The sequence below is a fragment of the Pristiophorus japonicus genome, chromosome 1 (assembly GCF_044704955.1).
Source record: "Pristiophorus japonicus isolate sPriJap1 chromosome 1, sPriJap1.hap1, whole genome shotgun sequence".
Classification (NCBI taxonomy): Eukaryota; Metazoa; Chordata; class Chondrichthyes; family Pristiophoridae; genus Pristiophorus; species Pristiophorus japonicus.
Window position 1 is genome coordinate 259640214 of NC_091977.1, and position 19484 is coordinate 259659697.

Below are 19484 nucleotides of genomic sequence, written 5' to 3' on the forward strand. Positions count from 1 at the left end.
TGCAGCCACCTGGGTTTAAGTGTACACCTCCCTTTAAATTGTGTTGCTGACCAAACTCAGTGCATCTCTCAATAGATGTGTTGGGCCAAATCTGCTCTGTGATTGTGTGATAATTATTCAAATTAAGTGATCCTGCAAACTTGGCGCAGTCACTTCTTTTCACAGAAAGCCAGCTAGAATTAGTCAGACATTTTCGGCACAGATTTTGATGGTGTTGCAAAATCAGGGCTTTGAAGTCCCCTTGAGACACTTAATTATTTGTTGATGTGAGTTAACATGAAGCTTGATATATGAATAGAGTTAATTGGTGAGCAGATGAATTCACTGTTGGGTTTACTATTGAAATTAATGTTTTGCAATGTTTCATTCTCAATAGCCACAATGCAATTTTCTTTTAATGATATATCACATTAATGTTTAGCATGGAGAGACAATTGATTTTATTGGGTACTTATAGAATTTCACTCAAGAAGGAGAAAGTAATTATTTATTTCCTAATTTATTGTAACAAATGGGAGTTGGAACAAGACAATTAGTTTGTTTATTTATTATTAACTTATCGTCTTCCAGTCAAATAGAGCAACCACAGATATTTACAAACTTAGTGCAGTCAAACAGGTGAGAAGTCATGGACTTGTTCTGTGATTGCGATGGGATCAATCATCTCACGAATGTTACAGGGTGAAAGGGAATACAGTGTAAGTGATTTCCTTGTAGGGATTGATGGGATGGATTGACTGGAGCATTGAATGATCAGTTGAAATGGGTTAAATGAGATCAGATGAGACAATAATTTATCAGGTAAGTATTTATTAAATTATTGGGCTCAATTTTGGTCGAGCCTGTTTTTTGGCACACTTACCGGAGTTACGCCCCTTATGTAGGTTGCCGGATGCGGCGAAAACAAATGTTGGAACTTTGGTTGCTGTCTGGCCTCTTCATTGCAGTCACGCAGCGTAGCCAGTCATTCTGCACTGGAAAATGTGCGGGACGTCTGCACATGCGCCGTGGTGATTCGTGATGTCCGCGCATGCGCAGTAGTGCTGCGAGTCTGCAACAACAGTCCTAATTGATCGAGGTCTCTCTGTCAGTTTGAGAGCGTGACGATGTTATTCCTCCCTATTTTGCTGGGCTCCTTTAGGTAAAATTCTCTGCATTTATCCTGCCTCCTTTGTTGGGCTAGGGGCAGGCAGGAGAACTGATAGTGATCATTATCAGTTCTCCTGCCTCCCCCGAGCCCTGGCCGAGTGGCCTCCCGGTGTGATGGATCTCTTAGTGCTCCTGCCTGCCGGTAATTTCTAAGAGATCGATTGCACCAGGAAGCCACTCGGCCAGGGCTAGGGTAGGGCAGGAGAACCGATAGAAATCACCAGCAGGCTGGAGCACTATCAGTTGTCCCGCCCCTAGCCCAGGCCAAGTGTCCTCCCGCATTTGCTGCTGCCTTCCCGGGCTGAGTTTGAAGATGAAGATAGGACTTCAATTTTTTATTTCTTATTGAATTGTTAGTACTTTTTGTTTGCAAACATTGCTAAGGGTAAGGCTTAGTTGGTTTCGGTGCAGGTCCTCTCCGCTTCCCGCCCCTATCCCAGGCCGAAATGACCTCCGATGTATCTACCTGCGCTGATTTCTTTAACTCTCCACAAGGGTTTTCTGAAGTGGCCACATACGCTGGCCTAAATAAAAATGGAGTAACTATTAGCTGGCCAAAGTTGCCTAAATGGGCAGAATTGGCATAGGTGGCTGGTAACGCCCCTTTTTGAGAAAAAAAGAACTAATCTAAAAAAAGGTAACGAACTGAGTTACGTTGGTGCAAATTGATTGGGGAAACTGGGGATTTTTAAGTTACGCCAGAAAAACGAGGTTACTCCAAAAAAAAATGGAGCAACTCCTGGACAAAATTGAGCCTATTGTAAGGGAATTGAACCAGTTGAGAGGAGCCAAGCAAAATTGACATAAGCCATAGGGTATTATCTAAGTATTGAGTTATTATTGAATAATTTATTGGGCATACCAGCTAGATGCAGGTATTAGTTTTGAGGTACAAATGAATGTCGGGAGTTATCCCTGAGTGGCCTACAAATAGGAAATGGAAAGTATTCAGGGTTTAGAGAGGTAGATCATCACTGAGTGGGCAGCAAAATCTGGCAAACAAACTAATCCATGAAATGTTCAGAAGATGAGAATAATTTATGTCATAGTGTAATGCTTAATGAATGTGATGTGTTCTTTTTAGCAAAGCATATTGATGAAAAACACTGCGGCTGAAAATATGCTCCCATGGCGGTGGATCTCCAAGCTGACGTGAACCATAATACATTGAAACACAGAAACATAGGAATTAGGTGCAGGAGCAGGCCATTCAGCCCTTCGAGCCTGCACCGCCATTCAATAAGATCATGGCTGATCATTCAACCTCAGTACCCCTTTTCTGCTTTCTCTCCATACCCCTTGATCCCTTTGGCTGTGAGGGCCATATCCAACTCCCTTTTGAATATATCTAACGAACTGGCCTCAACAACTTTCTGCGGCAGAGAATTCCACAGGTTAACCACTCTCTGAGTGAAGAAGTTTCTCCTCATCTCGGTCATAAATGGCATACCCCTTATTCTTAGACTGTGACCCCTGGTTTTGCAAGTCAACAGCAACGGGAACATTCTTCCTGCCTCTAACCTGTCCAATCCTGTCAGAATTTTCGAAGTTTCTATGAGATCACCTCTCACTCTTCTAAACTCCAGTGGATACAAGCCCAGTTGATCCAGTCTCTCCTCATATGTTAGTCCTGCCATCCCGGGAATCAGTCTGGTGAACCTTCGCTGTACTCCCTCAATAGCAAGAACGTCCTTCCTCAGATTAGGAGAACAAAATTGGCACAATATTCTAGGTGAGGCCACACCAAGACTCTGTACAACTGCAGTAAGACCTCCCTGCTCCAATACTCAAATCCTTCAGCTATGAAGGCCAACATGCCATTTGCCTTCTTCACCACCTGCTGTACCTGTATGCCAACCTTCAATGACTGATGTACCATGACACCCAGGTCTCATTTCACCTCCCCTTCTCCTAATCTGTCACCATTCAGATAGTATTCTGTCTTCCTGTTTTTGCCACCAAAGTGGATAACCTCACATTTATCCACATTATACTGCATCTGCCATGCATTTGCCCTCTCACCTAACCTGTCCAAATCACTCTGCAGCCTCTTAGCATCCTCCTCAAAGCTCACATCACCACCCAGCTTAGTGTCATCTGCAAACTTGGAGATATTACATTCAATTCCTTCATCTAAATCATTGATGTATATTGTAAATAGCTGGGGTCCCAGCACTGAACGCTGTGGCACCCAACTGGTCACTGCCTGCCATTCTGAAAAGGATCTGTTTATTCTGACTCTCTGCTTCCTGTCGACCAACCAGTTTTCTATCCACGTCAATACATTACTCCCAATACCACGTGCTTTAATTTTGCACACTAATCTCCTGTATGGGAACTTGTCAAAAGCCTTTTGAAAGTCTAAATACACTACATCCACTGGTTCTCCCTTGTCCACTCTACTAGATACATCCTCAAAAAATTCTAGAAGATTTGTCAAGCATGATTTCCCTTTCATAAATCCATGCTGACTTGGACCAATCCTGTCACTGCTTTCCAAATGCACTGCCATTTCATCTTTAATAATTGATTCCAACATTTTCCCCACCACCGATGTCAGGCTAACTGGTCTATAATTCCCTGTTTTCTCTCTCCTTCCTTTTTTGTAAAGTGGTGTTACATTAGCTACCCTCCAGTCCTTTGGAACTGATCCAGAGTCAATAAAACATTGGAAAATGATGACCAATGCATCCACTATTTCTAGAGCCATTTCCTTAAGTATTCTGGGATGCAGCCTATCAGGCCCTGGGGATTTATTGGCCTTAAATCCTAAAAATTTCCCTACCACAATTTCTTGACTAATAAGGAGTTCATTAAGTTCCTCCTTTTCGCTAGACGATCGAACCCCTAGTATTTCCGGAATGTTATTTGTGTCTTCCTTAGTGAAGACAGAACCAAAGTATTTGTTCAGTTGGTCTGCCTTTTCTTTGTTCCCCATTATAAAATCAACTGATTCTGACTACAAAGGACCTACGTTAGTCCTCACTAATCTTTTTCTCTTCACATATCCAGAAGCTTTTGCAGTCAGTTTTTATGTTTCCTGGAAGCTTCCTCTCATACTCTATTTCCCCCCTCCTAATTAGAACCTTTGTCCTCCCCTGCTGAATTCTAAATTTCTCCCAGTCCTCAGGTTTGCTGCTTTTTCTGGCCAATTTATATGCCTCTTCCTTGGATTTAACACTATTCCTAATTTCCCTTGTTAGCCACGGTTGAGCTACCTTCCCCGTTTTATTTTTGCTCCAGATAGGGATGTACAATTGTTGAAGTTCATCCATGTGATCTATAAATGTCTGCCATTGCTGATCCACTCTCAACCCTATAAGTATCATTTGCCAGTCTATCCTAGCCAATTCACATCTCATACCATCGAAGTTACCTTTCCTTAAGTTCAGGACCCTAGTCTCTGAATTAACACTGTCGCTCTCTATCTTAATAAAGAATTCTACCATATTATGGTCAATCTTCCCCAGGGGGCCTCGCACAACAAGATTGCTAATTGGTCCTCTCTCATTACGCAACACCCAGTCTAGGATGGCCAACTCTCTAGTTGGCTCCTCGACATATTGGTCAAGAAAGCCATCCCTAATACACTCCAGGAAATCATCGTCCACTGCATTGCTACCAGCTTGGTGAGCCCAATCTGTTTGTAGATTCAAGTCGCCCTTGATAACTGCTGTACCTTTATTGCACGCTTCCCTAATTTCTTGTTTGATGCCATCCCCAACCTCACTACTACTATTTGATGGTTTGTACACAACTCCCACTCGCGTTTTCTGCCCTTTGGTATTCCGCAGCTCTACCCATACAGATTCCACATCATCCAAGCTAATGTCCTTTCTTACTATTGCGTTAATTTCCTCTTTAACCAGCAACGCTACCCCACCTCCTTTTCCTTTCTGTCTATCCTTACTGAATGTTGAATAACCCTGGATGTTGAGTTTCCAACCTTGGTCACCCTGGAGCCATGTCTCCGTAAACCCAATTATATCATAATCTTTAATATCTTCCTGCGCAGTTAATTCATCTACCTTATTATGAATACTCCTCGCATTGAGGCACAGAGCCTTCAGGTTTGTCTTTTTAACACTCGTTATCCTGTAAAATTTTGCTGTAATTTGGCCCTTTTTGATTTTTGCCTTGGGTTTCTCTGCCCTCCACTTTTACTTTTCTACTTTCTATCTTTTGCTTCTGCTCCCATTTTATTTGCCTCTGTCTCCCTGCAAAGGTTCCCATCCCCCTACCATATTAGTTTAAACCGTCTCCAACAGCACTAGCAAACACTCCCCCTCGGACATTGGTTCTGGTCCTGCCCACGTGCAGACCGTCCAGTTTGTACTGGTCCCACCTCCCCCAGAATCAGTTCCATTGTCCCAGGAATTTGAATCCCTCCCTCTTACACCACTCCTCAAGCCACGTATTCATCTGAGCTATCCTGCTATTTCTACTCTGACTAGCATGTGGCACTGGTAGCAATCCTGGGATTATTACCTTTGAGGTCTTACTTTTTAATTTAACTCCTAGCTCCCTAAATTCAGCTTGTAGGACCACATCCCATTTTTTACCTATATTGTTGTTACCTATATGCACCACGGCAACTGGCTGTTCACCCTTCCCCTCTGCAGCCGTTCTGAGATATCCTTGACCCTTGCACCAGGGAGGCAACATACCATCCTGGAGTCTCGGTTGTGACCGCAGAAATGCCTATCTATCCCCCTTACAATAGAATCCGCTAGCACTATAGCTCTCCCACTCATTTCCTGCCCTCCTGTGCAGCAGAGCCACCCATGGTGCCATGAACTTGGCTGCTGCTGCCTTCCTCTGGTGAGCCATCTCTCCCAACAATATCCAAAGTGGTGTATCTGTTTTGGAGGGAGATGACCGCAGGGGAATCCTGCACTGCCTTCCTACTCCTGCTCTGCCTGTTGGTCACCCTTTTCCTATCTGCCTTTGTAACCTTTACCTGCGGTGTGACCAACTCACTGAACGTGCTATCCACGACATCCTCAGCATCGCGCATGCTCCAGAGTGAATCCATCCACAGCTCCAGTGCCATCATGCAGTCTAACAGGAGCTGCAGCTGGATAAACCTCCTGCACACATAGTCGTCAAGGACACTGGAAGCATCCCTGATTTCTCACATGGCACAGGAGGAGCATGACACAGGTCTGGGCTCTCCTGCCATGACTTATCCCTTAAAATAACCTAATTTGGCAACAATGCCAAAGGATTCTTACTGACAAGATAAGGAAAAAGAAAAACTACTCGCCAATCAACCAGCCAATCACTTACCCTCTTGGCTGTGACGTCACACTTGGTTTTCTTTTCCTCCCAGGTCAGGAAGTCAGCACTGGTGGGGAAAACAAGACAAAGCAACACCTCCCGCTCCCACGTGCCCAAACTCTTACCTTTACACTCTGAGCTTCTGCTGCACTCCTTACAGGTCTGCACAAAGCCCTCTCTTTTTATACTGTTTCTCGCTGACGAGGTCAGCTAATTGGAACATGGTGTGGGCTCTCCCAGCTCATAGCGGATTGGAAGGTGAAGGGTTCCCAGACCTCACAGGGACAGGCTATCAAGTGTCAGCAGCTGTTAAAGGATTTCTGGCTGCCCTAAAAGGACTCCAGATTACATACGAGAATACCATGGGAGATTTGCTAGTGTGAAATAACGGGGGATAAATTGGAAAAGGTCCGAAAAAGGGTGCGGAGATTGAGATGCGCGATGTGCCTGCGCCCATTGAAAGTAATGCAAGCAGCTCACAAAATTCGTGCCCCCTGCTCATTACAATGATTGCAGCATCGAGTCGAGTGCTGAACATGCTGCAGATTAACTCAGCGCTCAACAAGGGGTCCAAGATCATTTAGAGTCTGCTCTCTGTTTAAAGGTTGCCTGCAGAATGCAAGGTTGTATGCACTTCTTAAAGTGGAGGTGCTTTGTTTCAGAAGTATCTCATTCTGGCTGGAGCTGGAGCAATGTCTCAACAGGGGAGAGAGTGGGCACCTTGGTTCTCCGTTGCAGCACTGGAGGCCTTGGTGCAGGGGGTCTACAGAGGAGAGAGGTCATCTACCTGCAGGGAGCCCAGAGGCCTTCCAGACACACCGAGCAAAGGCAGTGGAAGAAGATCGCAGAAGCTATCAGTGCCAACAGTGTTGCACCCCAGGACATGGATCCAGTGTTGGAAGAAGTTTAATGACTTCACACGAGTCGTGAAGGTGAGTGAATTCATCTTCAAATGCCGTATCCCACCAACTGTACCACTCGTCTCACACACTGCTCAATGCACCACACCCCCATCACTCACCCACCAACAATCTCTAGCAATCATGACTCACACCTCACAATCATAGCTTAACCTCAGCCTCAAACAGTTACCACTGCAAGCCTCAAATCCACAGCTCACAATGTCAGCTATTCAACCATGACAGTTACATCATCCCAAATATATTCTACCACACTCACTGACACACTTCCCTTTCTCTTTAAGGCCAAGTTGGCTCTCAACTGGCGTGAGTAGGAACAAACATGTGGGGCAAGCATGCCTGTGCAACTGGACCCAGCTGGAGGAGACACTGCTGGAGATAATTGGAGGGGCCGTCACTGAGGCCATGGTGAGCGGCAAAGCTGAAAACATTGATGATGATGGAATGCTCAAAGCTGATCTTGCTTCTCACATCCCACTCCTGCTCCTATTTCTTATGTTTCTTATATAGACAGATTTTTGAACGATAAGGGAGTCAAGCTTTATGGGGAGCGAGCAAGGAAGTGCAGTTGAGACCAAGATCAGATCAGCCATGATCTCATTGAATGGTGGAGCAGGCCCAAGGGGACAAATGGCCTACACCTGCTTCTATTTCTTACGTTTCTTATGTTTCTCATGTTTTCCCCTCATCATACAATTTCTTCTCACTTACAAGCTGCTGATGGTGTAATAATGCACATCCTGCATTCCCTGCCTCCCCTCACCACAACCTGAGCCTTGTGCCTTTCTCCTTTCAGATACACAAGAACTGCCAGCAGCCCAGCCTGTGCATGAAGAAGTAGAGGAGAGTCAGGGAGAAGAAGCACCATCGCTTGATCTGAAACTCCCAGGCCCCAGCTCAGAAAATGGCACTGCGTGAACTTTATAGGGTTGTAAAGGAGCAGGACCTGCACATGGTGAAGCACTGGGTGTGAGTGGGCTGCAGCCAGGCCGGGAGAAAGGTCACCAGAGGTTGAGGTTGCACACAAGTTTTGCTGCACAGGACTCAGATGAGGATTTTGATGGGGCGGCCTTCAAAAGAGGGGTGATGGGAATGCATACACCAATGCTTGGTGCAATGGCAGGCGTGCCAGAGAGCCTCTTGTGACTGTCAAGGAGCATGGAGGTGTCCATGTAGGGGTGGGTGGGGGGGGGAGGGGGGCAACTCCATTCAATGGCCAACTCCATTAGGGAACTTGTGGACCCAACTATGATGTTAGATGTGATAGGCAATGTTGCAACTTCCATTGCAGCACATGCAGAAGCCACCCAATGTCTGAGTGCTGTAGTGGAAGCTCAGACTTCTGCCACACAAGCTCAGACTGCTGCCATCGTGGCTGGGTTTATGAGTGTGGAAACGTAGCTTGCAAGGTGTCACAGCAGTCCAGTAATCTACCCTTCAACAAATGGCTAGCAATGCTGAGGCACCACCTCAGCAGTGGGTCAATGGAGCTCAAACCTGCTGGCCTCTCTCATACTTCAGCCACTGCCACTTCACCGGTGTCATTGCAGTGGCCTGTGAGTGAACCAGCCCAGACTGCTGCCACCCATGCGAAGTCGCGTAGTTTACAGCCGGGCCTTCTAGGCCCAGAGCTGCTCGAGGTCATCCTGCAAAGCTATTTGTAATGTCCTCCTTGGAAAGTCAGCAGCCTTCCACCAGTCATGCTGCAGCCATAGCACTTTGTAGGAGCACTAGAATATAAAAGGCACAGGAAAGACAGACACTAAGCGAATGCACAATGTGATTAGTTGACTTTGTAATTTTATATTGGAATTAATCATTTATAAATTATGTTTGGAATGTTTGTTTTGTGGGGTTTTTCATTGCAGCATTGTGCCCAACAGATGTTCCGTGACAGAGGGGTGGTAAGGTGAGGAAGTGTTGAGTAACAGGGATCTGGGGTTTCATTCAGGGGAACCAGAATCTGATGATGTGCTCATGGCCAGCCTGTCCGGAATGGTTGATTGCAGGCTGCCTCCTCGTGTTCCTCCTCTTATTCCTCTTCTTCTTTCTCTTCCTCCTCCTCCTCTTGATGTGGTTGCGGAACCCATGATGGCAAGTTGTGGAGAATGCTGCAGACCACCATGGATTGGGACTGGAGAGCTCCTTCCAAGTGGACAAGGCAGAGGAACCCTTTGCTTCAGCACCCGGGTGATCTGCTCGATGAGGTTCCTGGTGACAGCATGGCTGTCATTATATGATTGCTGGCCACGAGCGGTGGGGTTGCGGAGGGGCATCATCAGTCAGGTGTAGAGCGGATAGCCTTTGTCTCGAGCCACCACCCTCAGGATCAACGTGGTGGCTGGAATATTTCTGCCACAGTGGACTGGCACAGGATGAAGGCATTGTGACTGCTGCCAGGATACAGGGCATTCACCAGCAAGATTTTGCAGCCAGTTTTTTAGTTAATTAAATGGGCATGTGAGTGTCTTGAAACTTAATTTTGTGAGACAGATCTAGAATAGTGCCCTCCCACAGCAGACATGTCCTACACGTGCTTGGTCATCACATTGGAAGAGGCCACCTTTTAGCATTCCAGGGCACCTGCCTGAAACAGGCATCAGTTGCCTTGTATCAAGCCGAAGTTCTAACTCTGGTTGTATGACCCCGAGGGATAATTTGGGTGCAAATGGGCAGTGCTTGTGCTGTGCAAGCTCCTCCTAGTTGCACCAGGTCAGGAGTGGCATGGCCGGGGATTTTTAAAGGGATCCCTGGCGACCATTCAAGAAATAAAGAAAGACTTACATTTCTATAGCGCCTTTCACGACCACTTTCGCTTTACAGCCACTGAATACTTTTGGAGTGTAGTCACTGCTGTAATGTGGGAAACACAGCAGCCAACTAGCGCATAGCAAGCTCCCATAAACAACAATGTGATAACGACCAGATAATCTGCTTTTTTGTTATGTCGATTAAGGGATAAATATTGGCCAGGACACCGGGGATAACTCCCCTGCTCTTCTTTGAAATAGTGCCATGGGATCTTTTACGTCCACCTGAGAGGGCAGACAGGACCTCAGTTTAATGTCTCATCCAAAAGTCGGCACCTTCGACAGTGCAGCACTCCCTCAGCCCTGCACTGGAGTGCCAGCCTAGATTTTTTTTGTGCTGAAGTCCCTGGAGTGGGGGCTTGAACTCACAATCTTCTGACTCGGAGGCGAGAGTGCTACCCACTGAGCCACAGCTGACACTGTCAAATGGACGCAAAACCTTTTAAAAATTAGATTTCTGTGGAGCCACTACAAATGTCCTGCTGGCTCAGGCCCATCCCATTCCTCCCCCTGTTGGACCAGCCTGTTGGTGGAGCTGGCCGAAGTTCGCCAGACAGGCAGAGCAATAATTTTCCCGACCTACCTGCGGCATTCTAACTATAACCTAACCAATGACTGGTTTAGTTTTAGCTTCACCTCTTTGCTTTTATACTCCTTACCCCTGTTTATAAAACCTAGGATGCCGTATGTATTTGTAACAGGCCCATATATATTCGGGACCTGGAATATTAGCTTTTTCCTTGAAACACCTGTGAACTTTTTGACATGGAAGCAAGTCATTCTCGTTTCGAGGGACTGCCTATGATGATGATCAATGTGTCTTCCCACTTTTAAATATTTGTATATCTAAACCCCTCAGTTTCTCTGCTGCTCTACTCTTTAAAGGTTTACCATTTAGTGTGCCTTTTATTCTTCCTCCCAAAATGTATGCTTCACATTTCTCCACGTTAAATTTCATTTGACATCTACTTACCCAATCTGCTTATGTCCTCCTGGCTAAGAGGCATTATAGTGAAGTGGGGGCAGGGGCAGGAACTTTTGCTGAAGACTAAAATATTAACTGTAGAATATCTTCAAAAGCTTTTTCAAAAGAATAATTCTTTAAAATAGCAATATTTAAAAACAGAACAATTGTATGCAATCAATACCTGTCAGTAAGATGTAGGTGTAGTCTTATTAACATGCTACTTGTTTGTGTGTTGTTGATCAGTGCTCATCTTCTGTATCATTTTAGAATCATAGAATGGTTACAGGACAGAAGGAGGCCATTCAGCCTGTCGAGCCCAGGTCGGATCTCTGCAAAAGCACTTCAGATAGTCCAAATCCCTGCCCTTTCCCAATAGCCCTGCAATGTGTTTTCCTTCAGGTACTTATCCAATTCCATTTTGAAAGTCACAATTGAATCAGCCTCCACCACCCTTTCAGGCAATGCATTCCAGATCCTAACCACGCTGCAAAAATCAAGGTTTTCCTCATGTTGCCTTTGGTTCTTCTGCCAATCACCTTAAATCTGTGTCCTCTGGTTCTTGACCCTTTCACCAATGGGAACAGTTTCTCTTTATCTACTCTGTTTACATCCCTCATGATTTTGAACCTCTCTATCAAATCTCCTCTCAATCTTCTCTGCTCTAAAGACAACAACCCCAGCTTCTCTGGTCCATCCACATAACTGAAGTTTTCTCAAACATTCATCCACAACATCAAGCACTGCAATATCCTCATACTTTTGGCTACCGCACTGCACCATTAAATGGTGGGAAGAGGGCTTGTGCAGACAATAACCCATGCATAGGCTTCGAATTTGAGTGGCGCTGTCATGGAGAGTTGCTTCCCACAAATGCGATGGAGGCAGAATCAGAATGAAAGTCATTGTTGGGCTGGATTGATGTAGCTGAAATTGCTTGGTTCAATTTATTTGCAGAGGCCTTGAATGAGATTGCCTGTCCTCTCATGGTGTGTGACATGGCAAGTCAGGGAAGAAGAGAAAATAATTGAAAATGAAGAGTACCTTTTAAAATAAATTAACATCCATTGCATAATTTTGCAGATGCTGGGAGTGAAGTACAATGTTCTAATGCTATCTCGGGGATTAGCTCCTGTCCACAGCCTACACCCACATTGTTCTTGGATCTATTTGTATTACCACAGCTCTTTAATTGAATTGCAAGCTGATCACCTCCCTTCAAACACATTTTATTCATTTCTGGGATGTGGGCATTGCTGGCAAGGCCAGCATTTATTGCCCAACCCTAATTTCCCTGGAGAAGGTGGGGTGAGCCACTGCCTTGAACCGTTGCATGTCCGTATGATGAAGGTACTTTCACAGTGCTGTTAGGGAGGGCATTCCAGGATTTTGACCCAGCGACGATGAAGGGACAGCGATATATTTCCAAGTCAGGATAGTGTGTAACTTGGAGGGGAACTTTGAGGTGATGGTGTTTCCATGCACCTGCTGCTTTTGTCCTTCTATGTGGTAGAGGTTGCAGGTTTGGGAGGTGCTGCCGAAGAAGCTGTGGCAAGTTGCTGCAATGCATCTTACAGATGGTACACACTGCAGCCACGGTACACCGGTGGTGGAGGGAGTGAATGTTTAAGGTGGTGGATGGGATGCCAATCAAGCGGGCTGCTTTGTTCTGGATGGTGTTGAGCTTTTTGAGTGCTGTTGGAGCTGCACTCATCCAGGCAAGTGGAGAGTATTCCATCACACTCCTGACTTGTGCTTTGTAGATGGTGAAAGGCTGTGAGGAGTTAGGGGGTGAGACATTTGCCGCAGAATACCCAGCCTCTGACCCACTCTTGTTGTCACAGTATTTATGTGGCTGGTCCAGTTAAGTATGTGGTCAATGGTGACCCAAGGATATTGATGGTAGGGGATTCGATGATGGTAATGCTGCTGAATATCAAGCGGAGGTAGTTAGATTCTTGCTTGTTGGACATAAAGTGCCAAAACTTGCTGCCTTGCCGGGTGCATACGATGTGCACACGAACCTGAAGAGGCCTTGCAAACGCCAGTTCTTGAGTTTCTTTTGACAGATCCAATGCACCCCACAGTAAAACCATCCGTGGGGCAGAGATTGGTAAATGCAGGCGTATAGCCTACTTTTGCCAGTGTAAAAGTTGTAAAAAATAGAAAAATTAAATATAATCCCTCATTTTTATATTAAAAACACTGTCCATTAAGGTAGTTCATTTGTAACCCTATTAAAACACATAAAAAATGTTTTAAAAAATATATATTTTTCTAAAATATTTAATTACATTCAATTTCAATTAATTTAAATATGTAAACTGTTTTTTTATTTATTGTGTTGTGTTTCTTGTTTTAAGGGGGTTTGCTCGTAAAAACGGAGCTCGTAAAAACAGAGTTCCCATTATTAAGAATGAGAATACTACATAGTGATTGGTGGTCCGGACCCACATGATTCCAAGATACGAATATGTACCTGGAAGACATGTTCCCGTACGTTGCAGTGAATGAAGGGCTCCGACCAGAATTCTATGTTTCTACAGGAGCACCAGGTATTTTCGTAAAAACATTTTGGGTCGGAAGTGTTCGTCCGAAGAAAGCCTTCGACCACAATTTCCCCCTCATTGTTACGCACTGTAAAAATAAGGGAACTTTCATTATAAAAACATGCAAAAACTTCTAGATTATTTTGGAGATATTTACAGTTTTAAGCACAGGACAAAAATATAAAAAATTCAAAGTTTAACTTTAATTTCACTGCAACAAGTTACTTTTTTTCACAAATTCAGTTATTTCAGTCTTCAAAATTGAATTATAAGTAATTGATTCTTCAATTTCTGTCAGAGTTGCCAAAATTATTGTGTCAACAGTCACTAAAGTGAGTAGTGCATTTAATATTGAATGTCAGAGAGCATCTTTAGACAGGCTGCTGGAGTCGGAGCATCAGGAGCATCGTCATCTTGAAAATTCTCACTAATTTTATTATTTAATTCCAGCTTAGTTCACTCAAAGCATCAGTAGAGGTAATCAAAGGGTCATCAACTGCAATATAGTCAGACTGAAGACCATCAGGAGGGTTCAGCCCTTATTGTTGAAGTCGCTTCCAAACCCTCTTCAGCTCAGGATCATCTTCAATTTCTTCAAACCAAAATAAATTCTCCTCTACTTTATTAAATTTACCCATGTGATGAAAGCAGTTTGCAATGTTGGTCTGAGACACAAGATCCTAACTTATAGCAACAAAATTCATGGTAGCAGCAAACTGATCAAGAATTACATTTATTTCTTTTGACATAGGATTACATGGGATATAGGACACAGAAACAAGACATTCAGCCCAACCAGTCCATGCCGGCGTTTATGCTCCACTCAACTCTCCTCCTGTCTTTCCACATCTAAATCTATCAGAATATCCCTCTATTCCCTTCTCTCTCATATCCTTGTCCAACCTCCCCTTAAATGCATCTATACTATTCACTTCAACCACTCCCTTTGGTAGCGAGTTGCACATTCTCACCACTCTTTTAGGTAAAGAATTTCCTTCGGAATTCCCTATTGGATTTCTTGGTGACTATTTTATATTGATGGCATCTAGTTATGCTCTTCCCCACAAACGGAAACATTCTCTCTGGATCCACTCTATCAAAACCATTCAGAATTTTAAAGACCTCTATTAGGTCACCCTTCAGCCTTCTTTTTCAAGAGCAAAGAGACCCAGCCTGTCCATCTTTTCCTGATAATGTATACCCTCGCATTTCTGGTATCCTTGTAAATCTTCTCTGCAAAGTCTCCAGTGCCTCTATATCCTGTTTATATTATGCCGACCAGAACTGCACGCAGTACTCTAAGTATGGTCGAAGCAAGGTTCGATACAAGTTTAGTATAACTTCCATACTTTTCAATTCTATACCTCTACAAATAAACCCTAGTGCTTGGTTTGCTTTTTTTACGGCCTTGCTAACCTGTGTCACAACTTTTGTGTATTTGTACTCTGAGATCCCTTTGTTCCTCTACCCCACCTAGACTCGCACCCTCCAACTAATAAGAGACCTCCCTATTCTTCCTACCAAAATGTAATACTTCACATTTATCTGTTTTGAACTTAATTTGCCAATTATATGCCCATTCTGCAAGTTTGCTAATGTCCTCCTGTCCTCCGCAGTATTGACTATCGCCCCCAATTTCACGTCATCCGTAAATTTAGAAATTGTGTTTTTGATTACAATGTCCAAATCATTAATAAAAATTGTGAGCAACATATTTCACAGCACTGATCTTTGTGGAACACTACTAACCACCCTCTGCCATTGTGAATAGCTATCTTTTACCCCCACTCTCTGCTTTTTGGCTTGAAGTGAGCTAGCTATCCTGTTTGTCTCCTTTACCTTGTTCATATTCATTACTTTCTGTTTCCCTTCTTGTGTTCTTAACTTGTCCCATTACTGTTGTATATGCAGACTATGGATGTACTCTCTCTGTGTAGTCACTGTGTGGTTCCATAAGATGGAGACTTGTTTACCTGATGTACCATCAATAAGATTTACACTGTGTATATACATGCTGGCACCACTAGAGGGTGCAACTAGTGGAGACTGGGGGTTTCCTGCCCTGGTGGCAGGGCCCAGTATAAAAGGCTGCACATCATACTTGTGCTCACTCTGGAGTTTGGAATAAAGGACCAAGGTCACTACAGTTTGAGTACAACACATTGCCTCATGGAGTCATTCATAAGTACATTACGGACATAATAATTGGCGATGAGAATACGGACTTTCATGCCATTATGGCTACCTTTAGAACACTAAAAGACTTTGCAGAGGGTGATGATTGGGATGCTTTCACAGAAAGGCTCAAGATTTATTTCATGGCAAACGACCTGGCAGGGGAGACGAATGCATCGGCGGAGAAGCGCAAGGCTATACTGCTGACCAGTTGTGGGCCCGAGGTTTACCGCCTTGTCAGCACCTACGAAGGCCAAGGATAAGACTTACAATGAGCTGACTGAAATAATTTGTGACCAAATAAAACCAAAAGAGACCATCCTCACGGCCAGGCACAGATTCTACACTCACCGCAGACCTGAGGGCCAGGAGATTGCAAAATATGCTGCCGACCTCAGGAGACTTGCAGCACCGTGTGATTTTGGCACGCACCTCAACAAAGTATTGCAAGACATCTTCGTTATAGGAATTGGCGACGAGGGCCTCCTTCACAAGCTATTATCTGCCAACCTGCAGAAGGCCATCAGCATGAGTCAGGCGTTCATGACCTCGACCTACAGCACCAAGCAAATTATTCATCCTGTGGACTCAAACCCGGCAAGTACTGTACACAGAATGGTGCCTTTCACAGGCAGGTCTGTAGAACGTGGCTCTGCACAGTGCAGAGAGCACAGACCTCAGGGTTCCAGAACTCAGAGTCCGCCGGGGGGTGCTAATCGAGTAGCACCATGCTGGCGTTGCAAAAAAACAGGAAGGCAGAATATTATCTGAATGGCGGCAGGTTAGGAAAAGGTGAGGTGCAACGAGACCTGAGTGTCATGGTACATCAGTCATTGAAAGTTGGCATGCAGGTGCAGCAAGCGGTGAAGAAGGCAAATGGTATGTTGGCCTTCATAGCTAGGGGATTTGAGTATAGGAGCAGGGAGGTCTTACTGCAGTTCTACAGGGCCTTAATGAGGCTTCACCTGGAATATTGTGCTCAGTTTTGGTCTCCTAAACAGAGGAAGGACGATCTTGCTATTGAGAGAGTGCAGCGAAGGTTCACCAGACTGATTCTCGGGATGGCAGGACTGACATATAAGGAGAGACTGGATCGACTGAGCCTGTATTCACTGGAGTTCAGAAGGTTGAGAGGGGATTTCATAGAAACATATAAAATTCTGACGGGACTGGACAGGTTAGATGCAGGAAGCATGTTTCCGATATTGGGGAAGTCCAGAACCAGGGGATATAGTCTAAGGATAAGGGGTAAGCCATTTAGGACTGAGATGAGGAGAAACTTCTTCACTCAGAGAGTTGCTAACCCGTGGATTTCCCTATCGCAGAGAGTTGTTGATGCCAGTTCATTGGATATATTCAAGAGGGAGTTAGATGTGGCCCTTACAGCTAAAGGGATCAAGGGGTATGGAGAGAAAGCTGGAAAATGGTACTGAGGTGAATGATCAGCTGTGATCTTATTGAATGGTGGTGCAGGCTCGAAGGGCCGAATGGCCTACTCCTGCTTCTATGTTTCTATGTTTCTATAAAACCACAGGGCTCAACAGTGTCGGTTTGCTGAGTACGTATGCAAAGCCTGTAATACGAAGGGCCACCTCCAGTGTATGAGTAAAAGAAATACGACTCACCATCTAGCAGAGCAGTCGGTGGATGACTTTGAATCCAGCGGGGAGTATGATGATTTGGTCAAAGAGGCAGCTCAGCCCTAAGAAGAAGTGTATGAAGTGTATACCTGTACCACAGATTATCCTCCAGTGAAGATGGAAGTCGAGAAAAACAGCGTTCCAGTCTTCATGGAAGTGGACATGGGAGCAAGCCAGTCAGTGATGAGCCAGGATGCCTTTGAGAGCTATGGACCGAAAAATGACCCGAGCTGGTTCCAATACAGGAAAAGTTGGGCACCTACACCAAGGAGCTGATCCCAGTCCTTGGTAGTGCGGATGTAAATATAACCAATAATGGCGTGGTGCACAAGTTACCTCTGTGGATTGTTGCAGGTGATGGTCCAACGCTAATCAGAAGAAGGTGGATGGGGAAGATCCAGTGGAAATGGGAAGACCTCTTAATTCCAGCATTCGATGTCCCCCATGCTCAGAGGTAGAGCAAAACTTCACCTTCGCTTGGGCCAGACACCAGAGAACAGACCAGCGCAGCACATGAGGCACAGACCATCCATCACGACTGTGTGGCAATGATCCGACCGGAACGATGTAAAAATACCTTCCCGGCTCCAGTGGCAGGACTCCTGGGGAGGAAGATTGAATTCACAGGCTCTCTTCCAGCTTTTGTGGCAGAATCGCGGGAGAGAAGGATCGAGGACAGAGGCAAAATGGCATCCCTGATGCAGCGTGGGGCAACGTGGCAAAAAAAAAATGGCCGCGGCAGTATCACAAAGTGCAACGCTGAGGGACCAACACATGGTGTCGAACAAAGAATTTGACTGGGGTAAAGCCAGCAGGGTTCTCTTAAAGGAGACCTACAACCAACTGAACTTAAAGAGACATTGTATGCATGGCAATCAACGTAACGAACTGATTAAGATTGTGAACAAAATGTTGTTGTGAATTGTCAGTACCATGCCTAATGTAAAGAACAAAATGTTGTTGCAAGATGTCAGGAATAGAGTGTCCCCAAAAGTAGCAAGCGAGCGACCTCAGGAGAGTGAAGGCACTGATCGTGATACCCTGCCTCAGGTCTATCCCACACTGCTGACACCCGATGGCACTATTCGCCATGGACCTGGAAACGGAAACAGTGCCAATACACGCAGTCAGCCGCCATTGCCCACTACCCGGGTGGAGACGGCGTAGCCCCCAGACCCAGTCGCTACCTCGGCCATGTCTGGGAGCGCAAGGTCAGAACCAACGAGTTCCCCAAACGGGACCTGGACTAGCCAGGTTCCCAACACTGTTAGAGAGCAGGCAGACAACTCTGCAGCCCTCAAAGGAGGACAGGGAGGCCACACACATCTGTGGCTCTGCCCACCACTAGACAACGGCAAAGGCTCCGAGTCCTGGCTAGGTGAGCGAACCAAGCCCACCCCGCTAGCAGGGAGGGCAGCGCCGCCATCAGACAACTAGGACCTCGTCCGGTTGCTCTGGAACTAGCGTCCTCGCATACCTGTACTGTTACCTCAGTACTGATCATGACTGAACCATGAATGCGATCTACCCAATCCTGGCGCACGACCGTAAAACGTAATGAATGTAAGTCACGGAACCAAGGTGTCATGATACAAATTGTAAACATTTTTCTTCTTCCTTTCTTTGTACTTGCATTGTGTCTGATCTTGTATGTTAATGTAATGGACCAGCTGCATGACCTCGCTTTGGGGGTTGCAGGGGGGTGAATGAATGTATGTAACAATGGACACACACATGGATCACACCCAGAATCATCTGGAACCTCCACTGCATTATTGAACCATCCAAGCTGGTAACCACTACCCAACGTTGTGGCAAAAGGACTTGGAGGTTAACAGGGAGACAGCCAAGCCAAAGCACAGCCAAGGTGCAAATGCTATTGGCACTTAAGTCTAGGGAGAGCTAAGCCAGAGCACATAGTGCAAAGGTAATTGGCACAAAGGAAGTAGGGGAGAGTGATGTTGTATATGCAGACTATGGATGTACTCTCTGTGTAG

General features: G+C 45.3%; 1 long non-coding RNA gene across 1 annotated transcript in view; it reads right to left on the minus strand.

Annotated features, from left to right (window-relative positions):
• Positions 1–19484, minus strand: part of LOC139247247 (uncharacterized) — a 104641-nt gene that overhangs the window by 66408 nt on the left and 18749 nt on the right. Inside the window, exon 2 of the long non-coding RNA XR_011590862.1 lies at positions 13603–13760. This is a non-coding gene — a long non-coding RNA (uncharacterized lncRNA). The remainder of the gene's footprint in view (positions 1–13602; positions 13761–19484) is intronic.